This window comes from Chlorocebus sabaeus, chromosome 17 (genome assembly GCF_047675955.1).
Source record: "Chlorocebus sabaeus isolate Y175 chromosome 17, mChlSab1.0.hap1, whole genome shotgun sequence".
NCBI lineage: Eukaryota > Metazoa > Chordata > Mammalia > Primates > Cercopithecidae > Chlorocebus > Chlorocebus sabaeus.
In genome coordinates, this window is record NC_132920.1 from 61934246 (window position 1) to 61961191 (window position 26946).

The window sequence follows — 26946 nt, forward strand, 5'->3', positions numbered from 1 at the left end:
AAAGAAAGAAAGAAAGAAAGAAAGAAAGAAAGAAAGAAAGAAAGAAAAAACAAAATGAAAAGCCTTAGACCTCTCTCAGCATTTGTCCACACACACACACACACACACACACACACACGCAAATCCCTTGAGGGCCTCAAGAACTTTACCCTAAAAAAGCTCTGTTAAATTTCACCCTGACAATGTAAATTGATAGCCTGTCTTCACAAGTACTGGACAAAGGACAGAACTCAAAGTCAATCTTCTGCTCACCTGAGACAAATGTATCTAATTGTTTCCTCTGCCCTATGTTTATTTTATCTTATGTAAAAATTCAGATTCACTGAGCTAGGTGAATACATAAGTAACTATTCCTCTACTCCCCTCACGTGTGAATGGCTAATCAAAGACTCAAAAGAATGCAACCACTTGCCTCTTATCTACCCACATTCTTTTAAAAATTTATTCCCCTTTCCCCAATACCTGCCCTATTTCCTTTAACTATTGAGGTCCTTAGATCTCCTTTGAAAAAAGAATGGACTACATTTTTTCCTGTGGATCTGTGTTCTTTCCCAGACACAGCCTTAACCTTGGCAAGTAAACATAAAATGATTGAGACTCACTGCAGCCATTTTTAAAACAATTTACACCACTAAAAGATGTCCTCCCTTAAAAAATACCCACAATTCTTCCAATTGCACTCAAAGTTGCTTATAACATCACAGCCACAACATACAGAATTTTTTTTTTTTTTTTTTTTTTTTTTTGAGACGGAGTCTCGCTCTGTCGCCCAGGCTGGAGTGCCGTGGCCGGATGTCAGCTCACTGCAAGCTCTGCCTCCCGGGTTCACGCCATTCTCCTGCCTCAGTCTCCCAAGTAGCTGGGACTACAGGCGCCTGCCACCTCGCCAGGCTAGGTTTTTGTATTTTTTAGTAGAGACGGGGTTTCACTGTGTTAGCCAGGATGGTCTTGATCTCCTGAACATACAGACTTTTACGTATTCTCTTTTAACGCACTGAAGAACCCTATCCCTTCACCCTTTCACTTTTCCTTTCCTTCCTCCTCTATGCGTTAATTCCTAAACATTTCAAATGTCTTTGAGATCCTGTGAGGAGCCTTTCCTTATTCTGAAGTCTAGAGCAACAGCTATCTTACATGCTACCAAATCACCCTGCAGTTCACCTCTCAGGGTCCATCCACACTGTACTGTAGTGGTCTGCTTCTCTGTCCATTCCCCAAACCAAAAGGTCTTTCAAGAAAAAGTGAGCATTTAAAAAAACGAGTATTACCCCACTGGTGTCTGTGGTTCCACTTTCTAGCATAATTTTCTTAACAAATATTCATTAAATTAACTTCTGAATAAATATGAGAATTAACTGATACAAGAAAAGCACTTTGAAAGAATTTGACAGTCATTTTATAGCTAAGTAAAATAGGGTGCAGTGATTTAAGAACTTAAGTCACAGCCAAAGAAAGAACGATTGTTTGAAAATTAGCTTCAGTTAAAGGTATACCAGAAGCATGGTGATGCACTCTTTCATCAGCATTCCATCAGCACAGGCCTAAATTAGACAAAGTTGTGTTCCAACCTTTTACATTTAAAATGTATTAGCGGTGGATCATAAGAAGCTAATTCAACTGAACTCTTTTTTTTTTCCATGTGTGAAATTTTAATGTCTAGATCATAAACTATTAAAACAATGAAATGAGATAAATGCAAAACATAGCTGTGTGGCTGGTACAGAGTACATCTTGAATTCAGGTTTATCTACCTTTCTTTATTTTAATTCATGGTAAAAACCAATCAGCATTAAGGGACTCTTAGAAAGTAATCCAGCCAATGGGAATTACTAGATTCAATCCAGCTGTGTTGGGCTGGTTCATTCATTTGCCACATCCAGTTTCATCATGTGAGGGAGTAGTGTCTCTTGTAGGTAATGGCCCTGACAGTATTTTTGCTGCCACCATGTGGCTGGTGATAGTTGATGCAGGGATCATGCTTAAGAGATTGTGAAAAAAAGTCTGTAGAAATTGTAGCATACATGGTCTTGCTTACCATGTTTAAAAGATGTGTTAAGTGTTTGACATATACTATCTAATTTAATTTAAAAATGCTAAGTCGGTGCTATTTATATCTTCATTTTGTAGGCGGCTACTGATCACTGAGTTAGAAGGGGGCAGTACCTTCCCTAGGTCTATGCAACTAGTAAGTGATAGAGTTGTACAATATTTGAATTCAGAGCAGTCCCATTTCAGGGCATAAAAACCAAACTATAATGTTTTCCTTTCTTTCTAAATGGTGTTCCACTAAAGATTGGAATCTAAATTGTTTAGAAAAATATTTGAACCAACTGTACAACTTTTTGAAACACCCAAATAAAAAATGCTGATTCATTTCCCTTCACTTATTTGGGTGTGTTCTCACAAAGTATATGCTGTTTTTCCAAAAGTAGTTAGTCCTTTGTTATCTCAGCTTTGAGTCACAGAAGTCTTTACATTCCCACAACCCAGTGAATATTTATAAGGGAGACATCAAATCAATGTGTTTACAATTTTAATTTATACTTCTGTAAGCAACTGACAGATCTCTCTTTTGTTCTTACATCCGTTTAAGAGCCAAAGGTAATCTTTATTTATAATTCATGTTTGATCTTAATCTCAATTCCCCTCGGACAATCTTTAAGCTTTACTTTGTAAGTTTTCCCCCCTCCTCACCTCATCACCTCACCCCTCCCTACCCCATACTTCTAGCTGTACCTTTTGCTACAAAGTAGCAGGGTCAGGGGTGAAAGCATATATGGACTCTGGACTCAGAACTGTCAAATTCTGGCTTAACCACGGACTATCAATCACATACTATTGATGAAATGACAAGATACTTAATGAATTTCCCTTAGCCTCAGTTTCCTCAACTCTAAATTGAACATAAGAACACCAGGCTAAAACTTGCCGCTGATTAAGTGGCCAATAGTTACTGATAGTTGCTCTCCCTTCCTCTAGGACAAAAACCCAAGTTGGATTCACATAAGTCACACACAATCCATCTGTTTCTACACTTCACAATCACAGTCCCAGAATTAATCTCTTTCTGTCTGGGAATATTCCTGATAATCCACTTTTTGAAAATATATTAAACAATAGTGCTGGTTCTATATTTAAGATATTCCTCTTTAGTGATGAATGGGGCATCTTTAAAAATTATCTTAAGTAAAAGAATAAATATTTCAAAAGTTACCCAAAAACACCCCTATAAGGCCTATATAATCTGAAACAGACAATGGCACACATCTTGGAGATACAGATTAACTCAACAAACTCTGAAGGAAGTGCAGTGGCATATTTAACCTGTAAGGTTGTGAACTGAAGTCCTTATAAGCACAGTAAGAAGAATATGGTATACACATACACACACACACAACTTCAAGTAATGCAACATAACTGAAAAATGTGAGTGGATTGTCCTAGTAAAGAAGTAGCACTGGTGAATAATTTCAAATAAAGACAGAGTGTAATGCAGCAAATATCAATCACATGGATAAAAAATGATAACAGGTAACATGTGCCCATCTACTTTATAAAGCAGCTAATATAAGTATGTGGTCTGGAGTCAGATTGCCTGGGTTTAAGAACCACATCCATATCTTAATAGCTATGTGATGGGCAATATTTCATTTCTCCACGCCTTAGTGTTTTCATCTGCTATATGGAAATAATAGTGCTTACTGGCCAGGCTCAGTGGCTCACACCTGTAATCGCAGCACTTTGGGAGGCCAAGGTGGGCAGATCACCTGAGGCTGGAAGTTCGAGACTAGTCTGACCAACATGGAGAAACCTTAACTCTACTAAAAATACAAAATTAGCCAGGTGTGGTGGTGCATGCCTGAAATTCCAGCTACTCGGGAGGCTGAGGCAGGAGAATAGCTTGAACCTGGAAGCAGAGGTTGAGCTAAGCCAAGATCGTGCCATTGCACTCCAACCTGGGCAACAAGAGCGAAACTCTGTCTCAAACAAAAACAAAAACAAAAACAAAAAACAAAAAACAATACTTACCACATGGGGTTTGTGTAAGGCTTAATGGATATAATACAAATAAGTCAGTTAGCACAGTGTCTGACACTTAATAAGAATTCACTAAATGTTAGTTCTTATGCATATAAAGACAAACGGGATTGATAATCTTGCTTTAGAGAAGGCATTGTTTTATTTACTTAGTAATCAGTGACTCTCAATAAAACATAAATGACAAAAAAATTCTACGTGTGATATACACTACTCATTTAATCTATCATATTATTTTAAAAGTTGAAGAGGAAGAATTTGCATAGCAGACTGACTAAAATATTATTAAACATGATGATGAGAAATACGTATTCAAATCTTGACCTGACTAAATCCTCTTTGAGGTTCATTTATCCCTTTGCCACCTGCTTGCTCCACAGAGATGGCTGGTATAAATTGGTGCAGGCTGCTCTGTGGCTGTTATTCACATACACACACTATCCTCAGGAATGACTGAGAAGTAACTTGTGCATGACAAGCAACCTCCGAGACCATAACTCAGATCTGAAATAAACAAATTAATATCTTCAGCCTGTTACAGGCTCTTTAAATTGCATATTTAGATTCTGTGAACACAGCAAGGTAAAGATACAGCGTCCCGGATCCACCTGATAGCATCGGGGCTTTGGCCCACATGTGGCTCACTGGTGATTATGTATGTGAATGAATGGCTTGGAGGGGAAACCCTGGATTTTGAAACATTATTTCACAGTTTATAGCTTGCTCAATGGGAAAAACATTAAATTGCACATTTTAAGGTCATATCTCAAGGATTAGTTTCACTCTCTTACAAGACTTAAATTCATTACCATAAACTATGAATGAATTGAACATTAGGGAATAACCTGCTTAGTATTTTAAACAGAACACGCTGCAGAGTCAAATTCCAAATCCAAATTTGCTTGTACAACTCTAATGCTGAGCAAATGATGAAATTCCTTCATGTCTGTTTATTTTAAAATAAAATCCGGTTAGTAATAAAGAAAAAAAAAACTATGAGTAGAGAGTCAAATTCTTGGAGTCCAAGCATATTTCATCTCAAATAGCAAATGGACACCTTCTTTTGCATTATACTGCGATTGATATTATGACATAATAGTCAATACTTGCCTCTTAAAAAATGTTTCAGCCTTTATATTGTTTTCTTAAGCACAAAAAAATAACTAAGCACAATGCTTCCCCCCTTTAAAAGAGTATGCATTTAAAAATAAATTAGATAAATATGAACTATGATATTTATTTTCATTGATTTTAAAGCATGGGGAGAAAAATGGCCGAATATGATCATTGCTATCTACTAGGGCCATGCTTACTTACATTATGGTGAGTTGATCAGGGTGGTAGGGACCTAGGAGCAGCTACTGTTAGACTCACTCAATCCTACTGCCTTTAAAAAAAAAGATACTTGGCATAAAGTATACTTAGTTCTCTTGAACCATGTGTATAGTCTAAGGGAGATTCTTTTGCTACCCTTGGAAACTCTCCATCCAGGCTTTGTCTAAAGCATTCACAGTATGATTTTAACGGGAACAGTCTCAGGCATTTCTCACACAGCATCCACTATTTCATCCCCGACGTTCCTATCCTGGAGTCACAAAATAGGCCTCTCTGAAGGAGTTTGAGGTACTAGAGTCCTGAGTGTTTGGTTTCTTTGGTTCACTAGTGGAAGCATTTCTTTCTTTTATTATTGAGTTAATCATCTTGGTAGTAAATGACCACAGCCCTTCCCAGACAATACAAAATGGGGTAAGCCAAGGAGATTACCAAGTGAGAGGCTGTATGAAAAGGTATCAGAGAAGACTTTGTAGAAGACATTGGAAAAACCAAATGTCAGGTTAGGAAAGGTGGGCATAGAGGTGAAATAACATGCCCAGGCTCCAGGGACACACCACTACTCAGGTGTCATGGAGATTCCGTCTGTATCCTTTCTTGATAGTTCCCTTTCCCATCCCTATTTTCTTCTGCCTTATTTCACCTGCTGTATTACTTCCCAGTCTGGATTTGAGTAGAAGAAAAAGGAAATGAAATTCCCTAAAATTACTGCACCAAAGTGATTTTATAGGACTTCTAGTCAGATTACTTCTAAAATATATCAAATTTTAATTTATAAAAATAGTAATATAAGCCCTGGTTTTTATCCATTGAAAAAAAGAAATAGGGTTCTGATTTATATACTGCCTCAATCTCTGCTCATTTTCTCTGTATGAAGGAAGATCACTTCTTACAATTTCCTTAGTTTCTCCTATTCATCTTAGAATTAAGACGTAAAGAAAAAAATTAAAAATGGAATGAATGATTCATGGATAAAGGGGTTAAAAAATCATAGGAGCAAAAATGATAAAACAATGAAGGTGTCACAAATGACATTGAGGAGAATGCCAACTGGAGGAATGCCATATTAAAAATACTACCACATAGCTTTATTTTATTTAGATTCTAGTTACACAATGACATCAAAAGCTTTTAGTTTTGAGAATTACTCATTCCACAATTAAATCAAAACAGGTAAGTGACTAATGGCACAATTCAAGGGAGGGAGGGGCCATTCTAGTCATACAAGAATTGTCATGTAGACTGAATTCAAGCAGTGAAGAAACACTGAAGGGTCTTACAACACAGAATGACATTATTTTAAAATTCTCACTAAGATCTTTTGTGAAAAATGAATCAGAAAGAGAAAGGCTGAATTCTGCAAAACCAGTCAGAGAGCTGTAGCAGAAATGTATATAACATTTGTAATGGGAGTCTGGGAGATAGTAGTCTGGAAAACAGGGGTTGCAGTGGGGCTGAAGAAATGTAACTGGATTTGAGCTGGGTTTAGAGAAAAAAAAATGGACAGGATTTAGTAATTGAAGAGTCAAAGCAAGAGTTAAAGATGACACCCAATTCTGGCTATGTAACAAAGAGAATAAATTCACTGGAAGAGGGATAAAAAAAGTACCAGCAGAGATTCTAAGGAAAATAAAATTAATTGGGTTTGAATGTGGTGAGTTTGAGTCATCTTAGAAACATTCAGGTGGAGATATCAACCAAGTTACTGAATATGCAAATCTGTAGATCAAGAAAAAGTATCCGCGTTGAGAAAAGATACAGTCTTAGGAGTCATTAGCAAATACATGGATCGGAAGATCACGGCAGAAGACGAGATTGCCTGGGATTGGTATAGACTAACATAAGGGACCTAGGTCAAGATCTATGCATATGTCTTCTGCCTTGCATGCTGTCTTCAAGACCACTAAGGTTTGGCTCTGGCCCCAACACTGCCCAAGACATAGTAAAGTATGCATGCATCATTTTATTCAACTTCATTGCTAAGCTATTGTTTCTGTAACTCATGAATACTATTTATATAATCTAAAACAATTCCCCTCATAGTTGTTTTTAAAATGAACAGTAGAAGCTATCCCCATATCTGTTTTCTACAGTTTACAAAAATACAAGAGTTCACATAGTCATTTGCAAAAAAGGTGACAAAGGGGAAAACTTTTAAAAAGTGAGTGTTTCTGCATAATCTTTCCATTTTTGTGAAGAGTGGACTGTTCTATCCTGCTGGTGTATTTTAGGGGAAAAATCCCATAATTTCAGAGTGCAGAATGGGCTCATTCTTTTGCTCACACATGTGAAATAAGATTGCAGCAATTTCTCTGTCTAGTTAGACAATATATTGTTTGCAGCCAAATTTTGTGTGTTAATTTAAGGCATTTCCCTCTACATTTTCCAGCGTGTAGTCAGAAAAAAAATTCTTTATATACTAAAAAATAAAAGGATCTTAGCAATGCCATCAATCCAATTATACCTGATAGCTCAGGTACCGAATCACTGTGTGTAAAAAACTTTTAATAATTTCAAAAGATCTGTTACAAATATAAAAATAATAAACATGTGAAAAACGTTTCCCAAGTTCTACTAAACTATGTACTTTTTAATGCATTTTGTACTACCTATTTTTTGTTACCAAAAAGTTTTACGTTAATAGTCAATTTCAGAGAGAACTTTTGAAGACTACATTAAATATTACAATAAAGCACTTATTTGGCCAGTTCAGCAGACTTAGATTGAAAAGCAAGATGAAGTAATGGGATACATGATCATATGTTGATTATTAAGTCAACTGCAATATTAGTATAAAACTATAAAATAAAAACTATTTTAAGACTGAAATAAAAAGCGTAGAATGGGGAATATTTTTCGCATTTTGTTAGATTTCATTTGCTGGTAAAATCATAAAAATGTGTTACTAGACTTTTTTTTTTTCTTTTTAAACATTTAGAGGTACTCTTCTAAAAAGTTAATTTTGTAGATTTTTATGACACCACAAAATTAATACTTTTTCCATTAGGTTAAATATAATATCTTACTCTTAAAAGAAGAAAATGAGAACGAGGACTGGGTGCGGTGGCTCATGCCTGTAATCCCGACATTTTGGGAGGCCAAAGTGGGCAGATCACGAGGTCAAGTGATCGAGACCATCCTGGCCATTATGGTGAAACCCTGTCTCTACTAAAAATACAAAAAGTAGCTGGGTGTGGTGGCACTCGCCTATAGTCCCAGCTACTCAGGAGGCTGTGGCAGGAGAATCCCTTGAATCTAGGAGGCGAAGGTTGCAGGCAGTGATCCAAGATAGTGCCACTACACTGCAGCCTGGGGACAGAGTGAGACTCCTTCTAACAAAAAAAAAAAAAAAAAAAAAAAAGAGGTAAGTTAAGCCCAATATGGGTATAATTTAATGCACGTTTGTGAAGCTTCAATATTTGTTTGATAGTTCTGGAACTATTCAACATATTCCCAACTAACTGAAATGTAGAACATTTTGCTCTCCTTTAGTTAGCATGTGGAATTAAAATTAACCTAGTTTTTGGGGTAGTAAGCAACAGCATCAATTTTATCTCTGAGATGTGTCTTCAGATGGGAACACAGGAAATGTTCTTTTGAAGTATGTACTCATTTATTTTAATTCCAAGTGGCATATAACTATGAGTCAGAGGTCTAATATACAAAATACAATAATAATAGCATGTTTTATATAATGTTTATCATTTCATTATTTAATATTACATGTAGATTATTCATTTTCCAATTTATGACATTTCACGAATATCGATCACCACTTCCAAACATTTGAACAAAGAAGCAGCATAAAGAGAAACAATGCTTTAGAATTGTATTTAAATAAATATGGCTAAAAATTCAGTTTGTAAATAAGCAATGCAGATACAAAAGTAAGATTTATGCATAGCTTCCCCCTTTTCAATCTTGATGCATTTTCAAATGTCTATGTGAATTTCAACAATTGAATTATATGTGCCTCAATATTCTCTTCTGTACAGTATTTATTCCACAGACATTAAATGGATTTAATCAGGTAATAATGTAAATCACAAAGAAAAGTGCTTGATACATAGTAAGCAGTCAGCAAATCACAACTTTTATTACCTGTAATATAATCATTATCTCCTTTCATCCATCTCATCCCTATTCTTATTAGTGCCTTAATCATTCTCTCATTCAGGAATGGCATTATAGAACTCTTAGATAAATAATTCCGACTATCTGTTTTATTACACTCACACAGAATCTGGCACAGAGTAGGTGCTCCCTCCAAAAAGACTGTCATTAAATGAAGAAACAAAAGAAGCTAATATTTACTTGATAATTATACTTGTGTCAGCTTACACCATGTGCTGACACTATGCCAGGTATGTACATAAATTTTCATGTATTCCCGATGAAACCTCATGGCATGCCATTATATTCATGTTGAAGCTGAAAAACAGTTAAGATGAAGGTGTTTATGAAACTTCCCACTGGTCATAGTTAAACGATAGTGCAGCTGTGGTTGAAACTCAGGTCTATCTGGTTCAAAATTTTATTTTCCCATTACATTACATTATCTTTCCACAGATCTCATTAGCATCTCAAAAACTCGGTATCTTAATATATTCTTACAGATTTCTTTCCAGGGAGAAACTTTACAGGCAAGGAAAGAGGCCAGACATAAAAATTACCATGTTACAAAAACATCCATATAAATTAAGGTTTCTCTTATTGAGAGAACTTGAGAGTAGGAAGATAAACATTACCCTGATCTTACTTCTGTGTTCCTCTCAACACTAATTCCAAACAATACCTTCTCTCTCTTGCTCTGTGTTTTAAAAATAACGATCTATTTTTTTCATATTCTTGCTTTTTTTTTCAAATGTTAGCCTCTAAATTTTAAGGGAAATAATTAAAAACAATCTGACTTCAGGCTTCTATGCAAACTAATACAATCTCAAAGTTTCTCAATCCAGCCTACGGTGAGATAAAATTAGGAAAACTGTTCAAATGTACTATAGCATTTACTTAGACCAGTGATAGCATCTTTTTCATTTTCACATTAAATGCCACGTGACTGTCATACAGATCCAAAAAATATCTCTTGAATGATTTAATGAATTAATTGGAATTAATATTCAAAATGATGATGTGGAGGATGTGTAGGCTCATTTATAAAAGGTCAAATAATGTTCAATATGCTGCACTTAGTAAAAATGGATAATTAAATAATGAAAGCATAATGTTCAGTAATGACTTGAAAGTGATTCCTGAGTTAACTTTTTAACTTCATTTTAACAAGAAAATTTGGTTAAGCAAAGTAACCGATTAGCTAGGCATTAGAGTTGAGTAAAATTTTCACGTTAACTGCTTTATTCTTATACTTTAACTCTCTCTGCCAAGATTAGAGTAGTATTGAGGCAACTGTCATCAATGAAGACAGCAATATGGAACCTCTTTCAGAGGACTCATGATGTCATTGCTGCAACTGTGAAAGGTGCCTGGGAATTCTGTAAGATGAGGAAAATGGTGATCAGGTGATCACTGTTCTGAATCCATTCTTCAGTAACTGTGCTTCCATAAGTGGGAGTATCTTAGAGAAGAGACTACATAATTAAAGTTGATCCCTAAACGACAAGGGGGTTGGAACATCTACTACTCACAAAGTTGAAAATCCACATATAACTTTTGACTCCCCTAAAACTTAACTAATAGCCGACTGTTGACCACAAAACCTACTGATAACATAAACGTCAATTAACACATTTTTTAATGGTATATGTATTATATACTGTATTCCTACAATAAAGTATGTTAGATAAACAAAATAAAATTCTATTAAGAAAATCATAAGGAAGAGAAAATATATTTACTACTCCTTAAGTGGAAGTGAATCATCATAAAAATCTTCATCCTCATTGTCTTCACATCAAGTAGGCTGAGGAAAAGGTAGGCTGAGGTAAAGGTACGCTGAGGAAAAAGTTGAAGAGGGGGAGTTGATCTTGTGGTCTTAGGGGTGGCAGAGGTGAAAGAAAATCCATGCAAAAGTGGGCCCAGTAGTTCCAACTTCTATTGTTCAAGGGTCATTTGTATTCTGTATCCTTTCATAAAGAATTTATTGACCACCTACTATGTGCTAGACATTGTTCTAAGTGAGTGGAATACATGAGTAATAGAGAAAGAAGAACTTGCCATTTTGCAACTTTACATTCTGACATGAAGAGACTATACTATAACAATCAAGCAAATTATAAACTATATTAAAAGATAATACATGCTATGGGAAAAAAGAAAAACTAGAAAAAGGTAAAGGGATTGTGAGTACTTGGGTAGCGATGGATGAAGGTTGCTATATTAAATAGGTTGTCTAAGTTAGACCTCATTAAGAAAGTGTTATCCAAACCAGGAGTGGCTTTACATCAGATAGGTAGTTTTGTAAATGTATGAGGGCCAAGCGTTGGGAACGCTAGCCAGCCAGGGTTACTGCACAAAATGAATAAACAAGGCAACTTAGGACATGGTAATGGGCAGTCAACTCTTGGAGGCAACTGCAAACCCCTGTCTTTTACTTTGAGTAAAATGAAGGACCACTGGAACTTTTTGAGCAGTTACATGATCTGTATGACCTATGTGTTTAAAGATGACGATGGGTATTCTGTTAAGAATAGATTGTAAAGATACTTGCATAGGAGCAGAGAGCTGGGTTGAGAGAAAATGACAACTTAGCCCAGGTAATAGCCCACTTGAGAGAAAATGATGACTTAGGCCAGGGTAAGAGCCCAGTTGAGAGAAGGTGATGACTTACACCAGGGTAACAAGAGCTCTTTGTTCTAATTTTTTAAAAAATGAGGGGAAATACACATAAAATATAACTGTATTTACATTTTTAAGTATACAGTTTAGTGGTGTTAAACACATTCATAATGTTGTACAATCATCACTATCATCCATCTCCATAACTCTTTTTATCCTTGAAACTAAAATTCTGTATCCACTGAACAATAACTCTCCATTCATCCCTCTGCCAAGGCCCTGGCGATTGCCATTCTATGTTCTGTCTTTATGATTTTGACTACTTAAGTAACCGTATATAAGTGTAATCACACAGTATTTCTCCTTTTATGAATGGCATAATGTCCTCTTGGTTCAACCATGTTGCAGCACGTGCCAGGATTTCCTTTTTTCACCTTCGATCTACTTGTCTTTGGATATAATGTGAGTCTCTTATAAATAGCATATATTTGAATCATTTTTAAAAATCTATTTTCAATCACTTTTGATTGAAGAGTTTAAACTGTTTACATTTAAAGTAATTACAGTTGGCCCTGCATATTCACAATTCCACATCTATTGATTTAGTAAACCATAAATTTAAAAGAATTTAAAAAAATAAAATATAACAGTATGATAAAATAATACAAATAATATCCAATACAGTATAACAATAATTTACATAGTATTCGATATTATAAATTATGTACATGGTATAAGTCATTATGAGTAACCTAGAGATCATTTAAAGTATATGTGAGAATTGCATAGGTTTTATGCAAATACTAGGCCATTTTAAATAAGGAACCTGAGCATCTGAGAATTTTGGTATTTGCAGGGGTCCCAGAACAAACCCTCTGAAGATTTCAATGAAAAACTATACTGATAAAGAGAAACGTATTTCTGTCATTTTGCTACTTGTTGTCTACATGTTTTATAGCATTTTTGTCCCTCATTTCTGGCATTATTGTCTTCTTTTATGTTTAGTTCATTTTTTGTAGTGAAATATTTAAATTCCTTTCACATTTTCTTTTGTATGTATTCTATAGCTATTTTCTTTGTGACTACCATGGGCATTACATTTAATATCCCAAAATTGTAACACTCTAATTTGAATTTATGCCAACTTAATTTCAGTGACACACAAAACTCTGCACTTTTACGGCTTTATACCTGTTTCCACTGTTCATGTCACAAAATTACATCTTTATGCATTATATGCCCAAAAACATAAACTAATAATTTTTAAGTACATTAATATCTTTAATTATATAGTAAAAAAGTGAAGTTACAATTTTACCAGCTTTTAGACCATTTAAAAAGATGTATTAGTCTCTTAAATCTGTAGAAAATAAAAAAAAATGGAGATACAAACCATTGTTAAGATAATACTAGCTTTTATAATTGCCCTTTATTTACCTTTATTAAGATCTTTATGTCTTCATCTGGCTTGAAGTTACTGTCTAGTTTCTTTTAATTTCACCCTGAAGGACTCCCTGAAGCATTTCTTGCAGGGAAGGTCTAGTGGCAATGAACTCTCTCTGAGCTTTTGTGTGTGTGGGAATTTGTTAATTTATTCCTCACTTTTAAAGAACAGTTTTGCTAGATATAAGATTCTTGATTGACAGCATTTTTGTTTTAGCACTTGAGATATATTTTCCGACTGCCTTCTGGTCTCTATAGTCAACTGCTAACAGTTGAAATGGATCAAAACTAATGGCAATTTACTACTCATGGCTTCCCCTGGAATTTGCAATACTTCAATAGGCTTCAGTAGTTACAGAGTAGTTACATCAGACAGATTCTGCAACTGCAATTGTTGTCTAGGTAGGAAGACAGATTTCTGGTGCTTCCTACTTCATCATCTTCCCACAGACCCTTCTCAAATTCATGGTATATTTTGAACATAAGACTACTAAGTTTGCCTGGCAGGTTGGAGAATGTGCAGGAGAAAGAGAGGAGTGAAGGATGCATCCATGGTTTTTGACATGACCAAGTAAAAGCATCAGGTGTTGTCACCAGCTGAGACAGTGTAGATGACAGGTAGAGTAGAAATGGGGTGAGAAGAATATTGGTTGAATCTGAGATGTCTAGATATCCATACGGTGATGTCAAGTGGGCAGCTTCAAGTAAGCCTTGGAGAGAGGCCTTGGCTTGATCAGAAGCTTACGTAAGGGCATGGCACAAGTGACATCACAAATGGAGTGTGGGTGTGGACAGGGAGGAGCACTATAGATAATTTTTTAGGGAACTTCAATATCATTAAGTTGTGTGGAAGAGTAGAAACTAGCAAACTAGGCTGAAAAATACAAGCAATTTTGCAACAGGAGATAAAAATAGTCTTGTCCTGGAAGCCAATGAAGGCAATGTATCAAGAATAGTTAAAGACAGACTTTAATTCCTGTGATTTCTTTATTGCTGCAGAGGCAAAACCAGCACCGCTGGAAACTTACAAGGATAAGGATCATATTTCAATGAGGAAATGGAAAAACTGAACAGCGATATCTACTCAATATTAGATCCAACTGGTTTATGAGGCATTGAACCTTCTTTTCAATCCTAGAAGTATTCATATGCAGACTGATGAGTAGCACAAATACTGTAGAAATGATTCCTAAATTGGGTAGAAGATTCAGCCATATGACCTACGAGACACACTCCCAACTAATGAGTAGTTTATTTCTGCCTCACTTAACACCAGAGGAGAAATACATCTGTTTTTCCATCTGTGGGCCTTTGAAATCTTAGTAGTGTGTGTCCAGAATTATCTCAATGCCTCCTCAGATAAAAGAAAGTGAATTATACAATGGTTTAATGCAAAGAGAATCTTTGGTGCAGACAGATCCAGGTTCAAATGTTAACACGATCATTAATATATTGTGGGGCTTTAGGAAAGCCACTTACATAGTTTTAAACCTTATGCTCTTCTTTAGAACACTCACAATGTACTTCAGAAAGAAAATAGCAGTTCGTTCTGCTTTTCTCAGTGTCTGATATATACAGGGTAGTCATAAGAACTGTAATTCTCTTAAGTGTGAGGTCCCAGGTTTAAGGACTATTTTACAATGTTTTAAAGTTAGTCATTCCTCTAAGCTTGAGTTTTAGACTATACTCTTAATTTAAGCACCATATCTATTCATAAACCAGAAATAAAATGTGCATTGTTTTTTCATAAAGACAAAATTTGAATACGGTTTTTAAACTCATAATAGATTTTGGTGGGTTTTGGAGTCATGTTTGGGGTTAAATTTTCTACTGCATGTTTTAAGATATGATTTGCTTAGATTATAATAATGAACTATACGATGTAATAATGAGGTAAAGGCAACAGGCTGTAAACTTACTGATGATATTATTTTGGCAAGTCAGTTCCTATGAGAGTTTCCTTACATATAAAATGGGAAGGATAGTATTATTAGAATTTTTGTGACAATCAAATGAGTCATAGATAAAAACTGTACGTTATTTGGCATATAGACAACACATAATAATTCTTAGTTTTAATTATCTAGGGAAAAAAAAAAGCTTCTACATAGAACTAATTTTTCTACATTACTTGCTTTCCATTAGCCCAAACTATTTCTAAAATGTCTTTATTATTAGGAAAATAACATTAATAGTAACTAACTCAAACCACAAAAATGCCTGCAATAAAAAGGGAACCCCCTTTTACTTCAAATTATCTGTCTTACATTTATTTATATACAATTATATGCATATACATACACATGCATGTATACCTTTTATACTAAAGGGGAACAAATGCACTTGTTTCATGTAACAATATGTATTTTTGCAAATATATAATTCTAACATAAATAGCTGGATGGGCAACTGCTTTCAAAAGTCTGTGCCTTTGTGATATTAATTAATTTTGCAAAACTGCTCTCTAAAATACTTGAGTCTATAATCTCTGACCAAGAGATTATGGAGTGAAATTTTCTACATGCCCTAAAATCATTATTGATTATAATCAAAACTTGTCAGTCTGATAAAGAACAGAAGCATCTCAAATTAATCATAATTTGTATTTTTCTAAAAAGTGAGGTTCACATTTTTTTGAAATTTCCTTTACACTATACATGTGTGATAGGAACATTAGCTTCTTGTTCAATTAGAAATATGAATTCCTCTATATAGAAAGGCATGGATTTTCTGTCATGTGTTTCAAATATTCATATAAATTTAGAATTTCCTTTTTGATTTTAGTAATTAATTATCAACATGACTTTTCTTGTACAGAAGTTTTCAATTTATGTTTTAAAATAATTTATTCGTTTACTTATGGCTTCAGTAATTTTCATCATTTTTTGGAAATGCTTTCCCCAATTAAACTTTATGAAATAAAATTGCCCATAATTCATTCTAGTACATTTATTTATTTATTTATTTATTTATTTATTTATTCATTGGCACTTAATTTTAGTTAGACATAGAATTTATTTTGGTGTACGAGGTAAGACAGGGATCTGGTCTTCATTTTCTTTTTTCTCCAATTGTCTTACTGGTTATCTCTCTAACACTTATTCAATAAATGATTTATTCACATTGTTATTAATATCTACTAATTATATGCATCCATGTTTATTTAATAAGGAATAGAAAATTGGTTTTATCAAATGCATTTTTTGATCTAAAAATTAGTGAATTTGTTTGTTTTTAAAAACTAAATCAATCTTGCATTCCTGAAATGAACTACATTTGAGTGTAATTTACTATGCTGATAGATGTGTTCTACTGAAATACATTTGGTAATATTTTTGTAATATTTCTTATTACTGTAAAATAAACATAGCATAAAATTTACCATTTTAACTATTTTTAAAATATATCATTGTCATTAGTATTTTTAGAGACAGGGTCTATATTACCTATGTTGGACTTGAACTTTTGGGTTTAAGTGATTCTCCAGCCTTAGCCTACCCAGTAGCTGGGAAGTAGCTGCATGCCACTATACCTAGCCCTTTTAACTAATTTTAAGTGCACGAATACGTGGCATTAAGTACATTCACAATGTTGTGCACCTATCCATTTCTAGAAGTTTTCATCACTCCAAACAAAAACTCTGTACCCATTAACGAATAATTTATCATTCGTTCCTGCCCCGCAACCCCCTGCAACCTCTATTCCACTTTCTATCTCTATAATTTCGCCTGTCCTAGGAACCTCATAAAAGTAGAATCATATATTTGTTCTTTTTGACTGGTTTATTTTATTTAGCATAATGTGTTCAATGTTCATCTATGTTGTAGAATATAATAGAATTTCATTGCTCTTTAAGGTTGAATAATATTTCATTATATGTGTATACCACATTTTATTGATCTGCTAATTTGTTGGGGATATTTGGGTTGTTTTTATCTTTCGGCTATTGTGAATAATCCTTCTATGAGCACTAGTGCTCAACACTTGGTAATATTTTACAGTTTTCCAATTGGTATTCACAACTGAGGTTGTTCTACAGTTTTATTTTTGTGACATCCTTATGAAACGCATGTATTTTTAAGAAGGTTCTTTATAAAATTGCATAAATCTAAAATTGTGTATTACACAAATTTATTTTCACAATGACTTACCTTAAAAAATGAAAATAAAAGTTACTCCTAATTTTTCTACATGGATCTAAATGTCTTTCAACAAGTTGGTTGCAGTCAGGTCCTAACTTAATAAAAGTATTAATAATCCCTTATCTACATGTTTCTAGATACATTAATTTTTTTTTACCTCCTTATTAATTTTACCTCCTTATTTATTAATTTTTACCTCCTTATTTCTCATAGAAAGTTTTATTTTTCTGCTAATCCCCCAAAATACAGTATTTAAGTTTATATCAAATTCACTTGCTTCCGCTTTTCAAAATTAATAATAAAACGGAAATCCATTCCATTGATAATGCAATGTCTCTTGATTATAATGGTGATATTTCTTTTCTGATCTCTTACACATCTATCTACATAAAAGGCCACTCCTACTGCAACAACAAAAGAAATAGCAGAAGATCCATCTATGCGCTAATGAGTGTAGAGAAACTTACTGAAGGCTCCCTGAGTTAAACAAACAAACCAATGAACAAACAAGCAAATGAAGAATGGCAGGATTGTAGAGAGGCACATGAGATGAAAGATTTTTTGGCTGTTACAGGGCCCTAAAGAAAGAATATGGGTTTGGACATTTTTCAAAAAGCACCTGCATTTTAATGGTCCTTTTGAAGCAGTCTTCAGTTTTCCAGTTGAGGGTAAATGTGAAAATAAGAAGCAACCCTCCCAAATAAGGTAGAAAATATTAGCCTGAGGTATGAGAAGGAAAGGGCTAGGGGTTTTGTTAGAGAATGAAAACAACTAGTTAAAACAGGCTGAATATTCACTAGACCTAGAAAAGGAGAGACTGGTATGATTTCAGGAAAATCAAGGACATATTTGCAAGGGGTCATAAAAAATGATGTGAATAGAAGCACAACTAATTCAGAATTAGAAATGCATGACTCAATGTGGGATGAAAACATAAAAAATTTAAAAAATACAAAATGGAAAAATAATATTTGAAGTACATGGGAGAGTCATTAATTAAAAAGACGGGTAATCAGAAAAGACAAATTCTAGACATAATACCACTGAAAATTTCTAAATTTTCCTAGAAAACAGGATTATTTCACATGCCATTCTATTGGAGAGAGTATAGTCTACAGCAATTTGAAATGTTTTTCCTCATAAACATGTGAATCAGTGTCATATCATTTTCTCAATTAAAATTTAAATTCACAAACGAGGAGTTGGGAAACTGATATGAATGAAACTGAAATCACAAAGCCCGTCAAATCCTCTCTTCCACTTACTTTAGAAAAATAAAAAGCAATGCTGTGCAGTGATCTGTGGTTTAAGCTGTAGGCTACAGAGTGGCTTCTGAAAAACCATATTGCTTACAAAAATAGACACGTTTCCAAGATTGTAAGTGGTTATATTTGGCTTTGAGTCGTAGTTTCCACAGGAGTCGTAGTTTCCACATTTAGGAACTATTCTTAAATGATCTGATAACTACTTTAAAAGTCAGAAAAATCACACTCATCAAGTACTAGGACTTGGGTATTTCATCTTTTGATGTATGAAGAAGGAAACTCACACTCTGTGGGAAGACATGGCAAGTTGCAACCATGGATGAGACTTCTTCCAACCAGGCACAGAAGGCTGCCCCTTTTTCTGGGACTGAATAGAATAAGAAGTATAGAGCAAGTGAGATGGTTTTAAACACTTTGGAACTTTAATTTTCTGCATTAATCTGCATAAGAAATTGATTTGAAAACCAGCACAGGGGAATGTGGCTGTGTTTGATCTTAAAAAAGGTCAAATTTGGGGCAGATTTACACTCCTGGTAACACACTGCTTTAAAAAGTTGGCAGTAACTCAAGTCAAGAAATATAAAGTGGGCCTTGGGGCAAATTTAATTGAAGAAAAGGTCTGATGTATTTCACAGAATTCTAAAAGTACATCAAAGAGTTACTTTTAAAAGGCATTGAGAGGCTGAATTGCCTAGGTGAACAAACAGGTACACAAGCAAGCAACAACTAGATACCCTCTTACAAGAGGAAGCCGCACATTCCTGTCCTCTAATGGTCTCTCAGTTTACCCAGACATGTGCCAAGCATTTCTTTTGCATGTCTAGCAGTAACAAAATATAGCACAGCTTGTGCCATTTAGGTATACCTTGGTTTATTAGATTCTACAAGGCACTTGTTTGTTGTGGCACAAGAAAATATGGAATTTTTATCATTTCTCCAAGGATAATAATTGTCTTCATTAATATCAAATTTATACCCTAAGCTATGTTATTCTTTTTGTATCTGTAACAGCTTTGCATTTCACCACTAACTCGTGATGTAATCGTACTGAAGACATTTAAAACTGCAAGTAAACTCAATACACATAGTTCCTACACTACTAAAAACTTAGTATAAGAAGTCAGTACCACATTTACACATGTACAGGTAAAAACAGTGAGCTACGATCACTGCATGCCTGAAAGAGACTGTATTATGATGCTGACTATAATATGCACAATAGGTGGAGATGTTAAAATTTGAAAGAAATGGCATATTGGACAATGAAACATAGTATATGTGGAGGAGAAATAGCAAATGTTAAGAATAGTGTTTATTCTCATCATATATAAAAATATATATGTATACATGAATATAAATATATATACATTTATATATACATACATATATAATTGTGTGTGTGTGTGTATATACACACACACACAAACACACACACATACACACACACACATTTTTTTTTAACTGCTCCTTGCAAAGCGGGGCTAACTCATAGGCAGTGCACCTAGAGTCAGCCTCCAGATTCTTCTAGAATGTCTTAGGAATATGGAGGAACACACTGATACATGTTGCCTTTGTAGAGGCTTAACTACCAAGAAATAATTGGGGATTGGGTCAAAATGGCAGACTAGAAGCAAGAAGCTCATGTGTACTGCTCTCATGGAGAGGAAAGAAAAGGGCTAGTGAACGCTGACCCAACAAGCTGATCACCTAAGAAATTGTTTTGGGATCCATCAAGGCAGGAAGAGGACACAGCAGAGAAGAACAAAGCTGGGCAGAAACCCATATGGAATCAATGCGTAGACAGGAGAAGCTCCCCATATGGGAAAGGGTAAGTGAGTAGGAATTCCATGGGAGATTCACACTCTCTTGACAGGGACCTGTGCAAAACTGGGGACGGGAAAATGCCCCTGGCCCCACTGCACTACACCACACACTTCTAAACTGAGGCAGAGAGCTACCAGTAGTTTTGGCAAAGGTAACTCTGAAGTCCACAGAGACCTCTCAAGCCTTAGACCCTGAAACAGACCAGTACCAGTGCCACAGCCCTGATGGAATGTGTGGGAGCAGTAAGATTGATCCATTCACCCTCACCAGACAAAGCTTGGGGCCAGCTTCTGGCCCAGTGGTCTCTCCTCTGCGTGAACCCAGCTGGTGGGTACAGCCTTCTGTTGTCTTAGAAAATACCCAGATAGCAGGGCGGGTGACTTCACCTACCCCCAACACTGGTAGCAATGTGTGCCACACCTGCTAGATCTTTTAGCCAACTGTCTTACTTCTGTCCAAACTCTGTGGGAAGGCATGATCATGTGTTCCCTGGGAAAGCACTCAGTCGTCTGACCCCACCCACTGCCGGCTTGGTTGGTGACTAAGCAGGGAGAAGCCTTCACTGAAAGAAGTGAGACACCTGTGTTCACAGGCTGATGGAGGATCAGGGCGTGCCTCCCTCCACAGGGCCAACTACACCCTGTCTGCAGACCACTGCCGCTATCTGAGGAAGCCTCATGGAACAAAACATCTAGCAAAAGAAATGCGGGGATGGAGCTTGATTGAAGGGGGCTCCTCTAAGGCCTGGGAGCAGACTATGTGAGTGGGCCATCCCTCTCTGGAGCATCACAGAGAACTACTGCCAACTGTGCCAAAAAACAGAAGAGCCACCAGCGGAGTAAGAGCCTATCTGCTGGCTAACACTCTTAAGTGCCACCTACTGGACTATGGCCAAAAAATACAAGACTAAAATATTGTGCCAGTATATCCCAGCCAACACATGTGCACCCTGCTATACCACCATGGCTGCTGGCACATGAGAAGAACCATGGATCCCACTGCCACCACCCTGACGAAGCGCTTTGGCTGGCACCCCCCATCAAACAGTTGAGTGACCACAAACCAGAATCACGTTAGCCTGCCCAGCACAGCAGGTTCCTCACCTCAAGGGGCCAGAGAACAAAGATGGGGACCTGGTACCAGTCCACTCAGGGTGAGAGCATGTAGCCCAGCAGTGCAGAACTGAGCCATGGTCCCCTGAAATATTCCAGAATCAAAGCCAGTTGACTGAACCCGCCTTATACCAAAGTCAAACTGCCAAGGGCATCAAAGAAGATAAATGTAAAAAAACACCCCAACCAAAGGACAGTGACTTCAAATATTAAAGGACCATTGGCCCACACAGAGAGAAAGAACCAGTGTAGGAACCCTGGCAACTCAAAAAACCAGAGTGTCTTCCTACCTTCATTAGTTTCCCATTAGTTCCCCAACAATGGTTCTTAATCAGGCTGAACTGGGTGAAATGGCAGATACGTAATTCAGGGTATGGATAGGAATGAAGATCACAGAGATTCAGGAGATAGTAAAAATCCAATCCAAGTAATCTAAGGAATACAATAAACCAATACAGAGAATAAAAGATGAAGTGGCCATTTAAAGAAAGAACCAAAGTAATCTGATAGAGCTGAAAAATGGATTACAAGAATTTAATAATACAATCACAAGTATTAACAATAGAATAGACCAAGCTGAGGAAAGAATCTCAGAGCTCAAACACCGGTTCTACAAATCCACTCAGTCAGATAAAAATAAAGAAAAAAAAATATATATGAAGAAAACCTCTGAAAATATGGGATTATGTAAAGAGATCAAAACTACAACTCACTGGTATCTCTGAAAGAGAGAGAGAGAGAAAGCAAGCAACTTGGAAAGTATATTTGAGAATATTGTCCATAACAATGTCCCGAACCTTGCGAGAGGCCAATATCCAAATTCAGGAAATGCAAAGAACCACCGTAAGATACTATAGAAGATGACCATCCCCAAGACACATGGTCATCAGATTTTCAGTCAAAATAAAATAAAAGACATTAAAGGCAGCTAGAGAGAAGGGGCAGGTTACCTACAAAGGAAACCCAATCTGGCTAACAACAGTCCTGTCAGCAGTAACCCTGTAAGCCAGAAGAGATTGAGGGCCTATATTCATCATTCCTAAAGAAAAGAAACTACAACCAATAATTTCATATCCTACCAAAATGAGCTTCATGAGCAAATGATAAATAAGATTCTTTTGAGACAAGCAAAAGGGAATTCATTAATACCAGACTTGCCTTACAAGAGGACCTTAATGGAATACTAAATATAGAAACAAACGACTATTATGCACCACCATAAAAACACACAAGTACATAGACCATTTACACTATCATGCAACTACACAGTCAAGTCTGCATAATAACTACCTAATAACATGGTGATAGGATCAAATCACACATATCCAAACTAACCTTGAATATAAATGGGTGAAATGCCCCAACTAAAAGGCACAGAATGGCAGATTGGATAAAGAAGCAAGACCCAACTGTATGTTCCTTGAAGAGACCCATCTCACATGCAATGACGTCCATAGGCTCAAAGTAATGGGATGGAGAAAAATCTACAAAGCAAATGGAAAGAAAACAAACAAACCAAAAATAAGGGGTTGCTACTCTAATCTCAGACAAACAAACTTTAAGCAAACAAAAATCAAAAGAGAAAAAGAAGTACATTACATAATAGAAGGGTTCAATTCAGCAAGAAGACTTAATTATCCTAAGCATATATGCATGCAACATAGGAGTACCCAGATTAATAAGCAAATTCTTAGAGACCTACAGAGAAACCTAGATAACCACACAACAATAGTGGGAGACTTCAACATACCACTGACAGTATTAGATCATCATGGCAGAAAACTAACAAAGATATTCAGAACCTGAACTCAACACTTGGCTAAACAAACTTAATAGACATCTAAAGAACTCTCTACCCCAAAATTTCAGAATAAATATTTCTCTCTGCACATGGCACTTTAAAATTGACCACAAAATTGGCCATAAAACAATCCCCAGAAAACTGAAAAACAACAACAACAACAACAACAACAACAAAACAAAACAAAAAAAAACTGGAATGATACCAAGCACGCTCTTGGACCACAGCACAATAAAAATATATATCAATGCTAAGAAGATTGCTCAAAACCACAGAATTACACGGAAATTAACCTGCTCCTGAACGACTTTTGAGTGAACAATGAAATTAAGACAGAAATCAAGAATTTCTTTGCAACTACTGAGAACAAAGATACAACATACAAGGATCACTGGGACACAACTAAAGCCTTATTAATAAGAAAGTTTATAGTGCAAAATGCCCATATCACATAACTAAGAAGATCTCAAATTAGCAACCTAACATGACACCTAGAGGAACTAGAGAAACAAGAGCAAACCAACATCAAAGATAGCAGAAGACAAGAAATAAACAAAACCAGGCCTGAACTGAAGGAAGCTGTAACATGCAAAAAACACAAAAGTTCGCATCCAGGAGTTGGTTTGCTGAAAGAATAAATAAGATAAACCACTAGCTAGACTAATAAAGAGAAAAAAAAGATGATCCAAGTAAACACAAATAAATAAGAAAGGGGATGTTACCACTTTAGGGATCCCACAGTAATACAATAACCTTGAGAGACTATTAAAAACACCTCTATAACACATGCTAGAAAACTTGGAAGAAACTGGTAAATTCCTGGACACATACAACCTCCCAACATAGAACAAGGAAGAGACTGAATCCATGAACAGACCAATAATGAGTTCCAAAATGGAATAAGTAATAAACAGACTACCAACCAGAAAAAGCCCAGGATCAGTTGAATCCACAGCCAGATTTTACCAGATATATAAACAGCTGGTCCCATTCCTACTGAAACTATTCTGAACTCTAACTCATTCTATGAATACAGCATCATCCTGGTACCAAAACCTGGAATAGACACAATGAAAAAAACTAAAACTTCAGGCCAATATCCTTGATGAACATAGATGCAACGGTCCTCAACAAAATACTAGCAAACCAAATCCAGCAGCAGATTAAAAAGCTAATATTCCACAATCAAATAGGCTTTATCCCTGAGATGCAAGGTTGGTTTAACATATGCAAATCAATAAATGTGATTATTCACACAAATTAAACTAAAATCAAAAACCATATGATCATTTCAACAGGCACACAAAATTATTTCAATAAAATTCAACATCTCCTCATGTTAAAAACCCCGAACAATCTAAGCATTGAGGGAACATACTTCAAAATAGTAAGAGCCATCTATGAAAAACCCACAGCCAACATACTGAATGGGCAAAAGCTGAAAGCATTCACCTTCAAAACCAGAACAGACAATGATGCCCTCTCTCACTACTTATATTCAACATAGTACTGGAAATCCTAGCCAGAGAAATCAGGCAGGAAGAAGAAATAAAAGACATGAAAATAGAAAGGGAGAAAGCCAAAATATCCTTATTTTCAGATGATATGATATTGTACCTATGAAGCCCCATAGTCTCTTCTCAAAAGCTCCTAGGCCTGATAAGGAACTTCAGCTACATTTCAGGATACAAAATCAATGTACAAAAATCAGTAGTAGTATTTCTATACACCAACAACATCAAAGCTGAGAATCATGTCAATAATGCAATCTCATTCACAATAGCCATAAAAGTCCTAGAAATACACTTAAATAAAAAGGTGAAAGATCTCTATAATGAGAATTACGAAACACTGCCCGAAAGAAATCAGACAAGACACAAACAAATGAAAAAACATCCCATGTTCATGGATAATGAAAGAATCAATATTTTTTAAATGACCATACTGTTCAAAACAATTTACAGATTCAATCCTATCCCTATAAAACTACCAATGATATTCTTTACAGAATTAAGAAAAATGATTCTAAAATTCATATAGAACAAAACAAAAGAGTCCAAATAGTCAAAGCAATCCTAAGCAAAAAGAACAAAGCTAGAGGTATCACATTACCTGACTTCCAACTATACACTACAATAACCAAAACAGCATGTTACTGGCACAAAAACAACCACCTAAACCAATGGAACAGAACAGAGAACCCAGAAATAAAGTCACACATCTACAATCACCTAATCTTCTACGAAGTCAAAAAAAAAAAAAAAAAAAAGAAAGAAAGAAAAAGAAAAACAAACAAAACAAAAACAGGCAATGGGGATAACTAGCTAGCCATATGCTGAATATTGAAGCTTACATCTTTTTTACACTAGTTACAAAAATAAACTCAAGATGGATTAAAGACCTAAATGTAAAATCCAAAACTACAAAAACTCTGGATTATAACCTAGGAAATACCATTCTGGAAGTAACCCCTGGCAAAGACTGCATGACAAAGATACTAAATGCAATTGTAACAAAAACAAAAATTGACAAATGCGTCCTAGTTAAACTAAAGAGCTTCTGCACAGCAAAAGAAACTACTGATAAACATACAACCTACAGAATGGAAGAAAATATTTGCAAACTATGCATCTGACAATGTTCTAACATGCAGCATCTACAAAGAACATAAAAAAATTAACAAGGCTAAAACAATCCCATTAAAAAGTAGGCAAAGTACACGAACAGTCACTTTTCAAAAAACATACATGTGGTCAACAAGCAAATGAAAAAATGCGTAACATCACTAATAATTAGACAAAATGCAAATCAAAAGCACAATGAGATACCACCTCACACCAGTCAGAATGGCTATTATTAAGAAGTCCAAAAATAGCACATGCTGGTGAGGTTGTCAAGAAAAGGAAATGCTTATACACTGCTGGTAAGAATGTAAATTTTATCAGCCATTGTGGGAAGCAGTTTTGCAAATTCTCAAAGAATTTAAAATAGAACTATTATCTGACCCAGCAACCCCATTATAGGGTATATACTCAAAGGAATATAAATCATGCTACCATAAAGACACATGCACACATATGTTCATAACAGCACTATTCATAACAGCAAAGACACAGAATCAACTTAGATGCGCTTCAATGGTAGACTGGATTTTTTTAAAATGTGGTATGTATACACCATGGAATGCTATGCGGCCATAAAAGAAGTTACCATGTCCTTTGCAGCAATACAGATGGAGCGGGAGGACATTATCT

At 35.5% G+C, this 26946-nt stretch overlaps 1 protein-coding gene across 16 annotated transcripts in view; it reads right to left on the bottom strand.

The window, feature by feature from the left end:
* KHDRBS2 (KH RNA binding domain containing, signal transduction associated 2) overlaps positions 1-26946 on the bottom strand; it is a 638920-nt gene that overhangs the window by 502738 nt on the left and 109236 nt on the right. The gene's annotated exons all lie outside the window — the stretch shown is intronic.